Here is a 6,854-nt window from a genome sequence, read left to right on the forward strand (position 1 = left end):
TAATGAACTGTATCTTTCTTATCCTGATGGAGTGTCCCTACAGCAGGACTTTCCTGTTCCTCTGCAGAATGGGAATTTTACTGTGCAGGCACCCAACTTGAACGGCAAGATTTCCATCACAGAAGCAAGCAAATCTGGGCCTGTGACATCCAGCACTGGCCATAAAAGCATGACCTCCACAACTGCCTGTGTGCAAGTCTACCTTGGGAAGAAGGGCTCCAGCTCCAGGAGAAAGGCAACCAGCTGGCACCATTCCAGCAAGGAATTTTTTTTGGAATTTGCCCAGCTGCTGCCTGCTGGCCCCATGATGCCAAGCCCCGGTAATTACAATGGAAGCATTTCCATATCTAACATCACGACTCCAGCTTGTCAGAAAAAGCAAATGCAATACTGAGCTATGGCCTGTGACCAATCCCCATTCCTTGCCATACTCCCACACTCGTCTCTAAGGCTCTGTGCAAAGATGCAAATCTGCTTTGGGCTGCTTTTTTCTCCCAAAATTCAAATGGTATCATGTGATCATCCTGCAACATGGGAGAAGGAGGGAAATGAGTAGAGTAGGGAAGGCGTCAAAGATAAATCAGACTGTTGCCTTTATAAAGGACAACCAGGGACCTGGTTCAGATGGCAGCACGGCAGCCTGGTCTCGGCCAGGCTGCTCGGGCTAATCAACAGACGCAGATACCAATAGGGCAGACGGTTGAAAAGCGTTTATTATCCTATCTCGTGGGTTTAAATAGTTTTGGGGGTTTTTGCTACGTCAGAGGGGGGTTGGGGGTCTCAGGGGTTAGTCGGGTAGTGGAAATTTACCAGAGCAGGTGTGACTACATTCTTCTGAGGCTCCTGGGGTTAATAGATAAGTGGGGAAGAGAGAGGGGGAGGGGTCTATCTTTCCGTGACATCCCGTGGTGGTCTTCCGCTCCGCCTGTCCCTATCTACTACATCTCCCCCCTCCTTATCACATACAAAATGAGGTAGTCGTAGGTATAGGCACTGGAGTGAGGTACAAACTTGCAACTTGTTAAGGAAAGGGTGGTTTAGTAGATCTGGGTAGATTTTTCAAGGCAGGTGCTGAAGGCTTTAGCTACTGACTGTGTTTGCAGTTTTTTGGTTTATAGCATCTGTTGGTGGCCTATGAACAGAATGTTTGCCCTTTCCAGACGGGCCTGAACAAACGAGACTAGTTTGTTCAGCAGGCATGGTTCTATGGTAATAGCCAAAAGCAGTATTGCCAGTGGACCTACCAGAGCGGAAATTAAAGTGGTGAGCCAAGGTGATTGATTGAACCAGGATTCAAACCAGCTCTGTTGGGTCTCTCTGTCTCTCTTTCTCTGAGCCAGTCTGTCTCGGAGTTCTGCCATGGAGTCTTTAACGACTCCCGTATGATCTGCATAAAAGCAGCATTCCTCCTTCAAAGCTGCACACAATCCCCCCTGCTGTATAAACAAAAGGTCTAGACTTCGCCTATTTTGTAAAACTACTTCTGAAAGCGAAGAGACTCATTTCTTTAGGTAGGAGATGGATTTCTTTATCTTCTGCAGGTCTTTGTCGATGGTCATTTGCAGCTGAGAGAGTCCGTGTTGCTGGGTTGCGATGGGTGAGACACCTGTGGCCGTGCCAGCTGCTCTTAGGCTGAGCAGCATTGCGATAGTTATACCTGTGATGATTCCCCTTTTGTGGAGTCTGTTAGGTTCCTCGAGAAGGTGGTATATTTCTTCGTCTGAGTGATGTAGGACCTTAGAAACAATCAGAACTTGAACACAGAAATCGATAGAGTTATTAAATTTGGCAAGGAACATATAAGGATTCACTCTGGATCACTGGCAAACTCACAGCTTAGATGCAGATGGGGTCATTTACTTGTTGGTTTTTCTGTCAGGCTTGACAACTTTAATGCAGAAGTTGCCTTTCTGCTTTGCTAAGGTTGCATTGCTAGAACATCTGCCCTGTCCTGTGATTTGACTCAGGGTGATTCTTCTGCGGGGAGTGTTTTACTGTACTGGTGGGGGGTATTGGCTGTGGAGTAACTGAAGGGGGTATTTAAAGCAATGCCTTCGCAGAAAAGTGGGTTTAACATTATAGCAAAACTAATAGGGGTTAGTCAGGTTTGATTTGGTTTCATTTAGGGTTAGTAAGGTAGCTTCTAAACAGGCTGGCTATGTGGAACACGAAGGATGGGGTATTTATTATGGTGACTTTTTTGAGCACCTTGTTACTTGTTGCACGACCCACCTAGATAGCTGATGAGGGTAGTGGCCTGGGCTAGCTTGTTTCCCTGGCCACAAGCCTCTAAACAGCAAAATTGCATGAAGAAAGACTGTGCATGTTTGGATCTCACCACCGTGGGATTCTCAGGTGTTGTCTGGCAGTTTGGTGGTCTGTCATCTCCTTCTGGAGCAGGGGTGTATGTGTCATGGGGATGGTTTACCAGCGTGTCCTGTAAACAAGACTCACAGTTTCTCATTAGTTTTGTTTTGAGGGTCAGGTTTGGCTGGCAGCAGTGGGTGTGCAGCAGTGGCTCTCATAGTCTCACCACGTGGGGGTCCTGACTGCCACAGAGGCGGCACGTCTTCCACACATCCCCGGGGGCTTTCTCCCCACTTTCATGGCTAGGGCTACCCAGGGGTCCCGTGTCGGGGCATTCCCTGCTGGCCCAGGGTAGAGGCGCTGCTATTTGCGGTGGGAGGAGGCTGGGTTCGCCCGCGCGCTCCCCCCCCCCCCCCCCCCCCCGTTCCGTGTTTCCGGGGGCTGGGACCCGCATTCCTTAGCGATTGTGACCGCTTTTCGGTGCGGCTTAGAACTCTATTTGGTTTTGTTTTAAACTGTGCTGGTTCTGTATCTTTTGTTTTTTTTGTTTTGAGGTCTCGGTCAGCCTCCGCCGGCTCCTCCAAGCCGGCAGAGTTGTCGCCAGGCTCCGCGGCAGAAGTCAAATGCCAGCGTACTTCCGGGGCTCCGCGCCGTTTTGTCCGGCCCCGAGCTCGCTCCACCCTGCGGGGGAGGGGCCGCTCCCGCCCCCCCGGCTCGCCGCGCCCCCTGCGGGGGGTGGTTTTTTCCTTATATGGTGGCGGCGCCCGGCGCAGCCGCTGATTGGCTCTGTGCCCGAGCCGCTCTCCGCCCCTTTCTCCCGCGCACGCGCGCCCCTGAAATCGCGCGGTGTCCGAGTTTTTGCGCCGAGACTACTAGTGCTCCGCCCCCCCTCCGCGGCATCCGGCGCCATTTTCAAGGCGGCGGCGTGGCCACGCTGCCAGGGATTCTTCCCGAGCCGCGGCTTCTGCGATTCTGGCTTCTCCTGCCAGCTCTCGCCAAAAGCGCTCCGCGCGCGGCTGCGCCTCTGACAGCGGATCTCTGATCAGCGGCGGCGGCGGGACGGATTGTGAAGCCGCGGCTTTTCGGGGTTTTTTTGCGGCGGGAGTTCCCCGGGGGTTTTCCGCGGCGGGGGTGTCTCGGGGGGCTGCCGCGGCGGGGTTCGGCGCCGCTCCGCTCGGCGCGCTGGCGGGGAAGCGGCGCGGAGCCGCGGGCGGGTCCGGGTCCCGGCGGGAGCAGGGCCGCGCCGCTCGGAACGCGCCGCTCCGGGCTCCGGCGGCAGCGGTCCTCTGTGCCGGGCTGGGCTCAGCTCCGCGGCGGGGCCAGGCTGCGCTCTGATCTGGGGGAGGGGGTGCCGCGCTGAGCCCCCCCGGGTCTCCGCTCCCCGGTGGACCCTCCTCAGGGACGGTCCGCGCTTTTGCCCCCTGTTCCAATCCTGGGTCTAACTAATAAACACGTACGCGCTGTACTCCGCGTCTCTTGTTTTTCTATTGCCTTGCGCGGGGTTTTTTCTACCTTGCCCCGTGCCGTAACGCTCTCGCCACTGCCTGAGGATTTTGATTCCCCGGCTAGCGTGGCTGTACACTGTTCCCATATTCTCGGATGCATGGCATCCACTGAGCATTCGGTTGCTCCAAGCCCAGGCAGCCTTGCTATAGCAAGATAAAAGTCCCTGAGCTTAAACTCGATACTCCATTGCTTCATACTCACGACCCATGCGACGCTGCCTATGACGCTCGCGGGTCCCGGGACGTCTCCCCTTGCGCCTAGATACGGTTTGACCGTTCCGGCCGCTGCTCCTGTCCAGGTGTATCCCGTCCGCCGGGGGGATTTTTCCTTTTTTTTCTTCTTTTGTCGCGGGTTTCGGCACCAGTATGTTGCCTTTATAAAGGACAACCAGGGACCTGGTTCAGGGAACAGCACGGCAGCCTGGTCTTGCCCAGGCTGCTCGGGCTAATCAACACACGCAGACACCAATATGGCAGACGGTCGAAAAGCCTTTATTATCCTATCTCGTGGGTTTAAATAGTTTTTAGGGGTCTTTGCTTTGTCAGAGGGGGGTTGGGGGTCTCAGGGGTTAGTCGGGTAGTGGAAAGTTACCAGAGCAGGTGTGGCTACATTCTTCTGGGGCTTCTGGGGTTAATAGATAAGTGGGGAAGAGAGAGGGGGAGGGGTCTATCTTTCCGTGACATCCCGTGGTGGTCTTCCGCTCCGCCTGTCCCTATCTACCACAACCTTGCCCCAGGGAATGAAAAATTCTCCAGTGCTCTGCCAAACATTTGTAGCACAGGTTCTATCGCCAATCCGCCAACTTTTCCCGGAAGCCGTCATCCTACATTATATGGACGATGTTCTTGTCTGCGCGGAGACGACCACCTACCTCCGTGCGGCACTCAGTAAGACAATCAAGGCCATCAAGGACGCGAGTTTCCAGATTGCGGAGGAAAAGATCCAGCTCTCCACGCCATGGAAGTATTTGGGCATCACCATCACAGGAAGGACCGTCGCGCCCCAGTCTGTCACCATCAAAGACAACCCACGGACCCTGCGGGATCTGCAACAGATCTGCGGCACCATCACGTGGATCCGACCTCTCCTTGGACTCACCACGGAGGAGCTGGTGCCCCTCTTTGAACTCCTGCGAGGAGACGGCGACCTGGCTTCTCCACGCGAGCTGACACCTGCCGCGAAGGGAGCCCTGGAGAGAGTTGCGGAGGCCATCAGATCCCGCCAGGTGCACCGTGTGGACCGGGTCCTTCCCATCACCCTTGCCATCCTGGGTAATGCCCAATTTTCCATGGCTTGCTGTTTCAATGGGATACTGGCTGGAAGGACCCACTCCTCATCATCGAGTGGCTGTTCCTTCCGCACCAGCCCCCCAAAACCATCTCCACACCCGCGGAATTGATGGCCAAACTTATCATCAAAGGCAGACAGCGCCTCCAGACCCTCGCAGGGTGTGATCCAGCGTGCATCTATGTACCCTTGAATTTGGAACAATTGGAATCTCTCTTGCAAACAAATGAAAACCTACAAATTTCTCTAGATAGCTATCCTGGCCAAATCTCGATACACTATCCGAAGCATAAGCTATTCAAAGACACCTTCTATTTGGCTCCAAAATCATACAAAAGTAAAACACCAATCAAAGATGCTCTCACAGTGTTCACCGATGGATCGGGAAAATCCCACAAATCAGTGATCACGTGGAAAGACCCGGAGAGTCAGAAGTGGGAGTCTGACATCCAGATTGTTGAGGGTTCCCCCCAGATCGCAGAGCTTGCTGCGGTCGTGAGAGCATTCAAAAAATTTCAACAACCTTTTAATCTGGTCACTGATTCGGCATACGTGGCCGGGATAGCAGAGCGAGCAGATCACGCAATGCTCAAAGAAATTCAAAACAAAAAATTATTCGGGTTGCTCACGGAATTAATTTGGCTAATCTCCCACCGAGAGCAATCCTATCACATAATGCACGTCCGGGCTCACACAGACCTGCCAGGAGCTATTGCTGAGGGCAACCGGATGGCAGACCATTTAGCTATGGCCACTGTTGCCACGACCTTTCTCACACATACACTTTCAAACACTACTCCTGACATCTTTGCACAGGCAAAGCTCAGCCACGCGTTCTTCCACCAGAACGCTCCTGCCCTTGCAAGGCAGTTCAAGATTTCAAAAGAGCAGGCCAAGGCAATCCTCGCCACTTGCCCCAGCTGTCAGTCCCTTGCCCTTCCACCAGTGGCATCAGGGGTCAATCCCTGGGGACTGGGAGCACTGGAGCTGTGGCAGATGGATGTCACCCATTACAACCCCTTCGGCCGCCTCAAATACATACATGTCTCTATAGACATGTTTTCAGGTGCAATCTTCGCCTCTCTCCATACGGGGGAGAAGACAAAAGATGCCAAGAAACATCTATATATGGCATTCGCCACACTGGGAGTCCCGAAAGCTATAAAAACAGACAACAGACCGGGACTCACCTCAAAACAGTTCGAGGACTTCCTACAGCAATGGGGCATCAAACATACCACCGGCATTCCCCACAATCCCACAGGGCAGGCCATAGTGGAGCGCTCCCACAAGGAGCTCAAAAGATTGCTTGACCAACAGCATGACGCAGCACTCGCGATGACCCCGGTCGAGCGGCTTTGTAAAGCACTTTATGTGCTGAATTTTCTAAATTGCACCGACCGGGAGCCAGACCCGCCCGTTATCAGGCACTTTACCAATAGCACTCGAGCACTTTTGAAGGAGCGCCCACCGGTGCTTGTCCGGGACCCAGAATCCCGTGCAATCACAGGGCCTTTTCCCCTAATAACTTGGGAGAGAGGGTATGCCTGTGTTTCAACAGCTCAGGGACCGAAGTGAATTCCGGGCAAGTACGTGAAGCCCTTCTTGGAGGATGCCACCATTGCAGAACCACCACCGCGACAGGACCCACAGACTACGTCTCCCACAACACCGGACGACGCAGTCGCGTGGAGAAGACGGGAAAAGAAGAGGACCGGGAGCCGCCCCAACTTGGTGTCTTGAGTCCTCATCAC

This window comes from Taeniopygia guttata, chromosome 4 (genome assembly GCF_048771995.1).
Source record: "Taeniopygia guttata chromosome 4, bTaeGut7.mat, whole genome shotgun sequence".
Taxonomy (NCBI): domain Eukaryota; kingdom Metazoa; phylum Chordata; class Aves; order Passeriformes; family Estrildidae; genus Taeniopygia; species Taeniopygia guttata.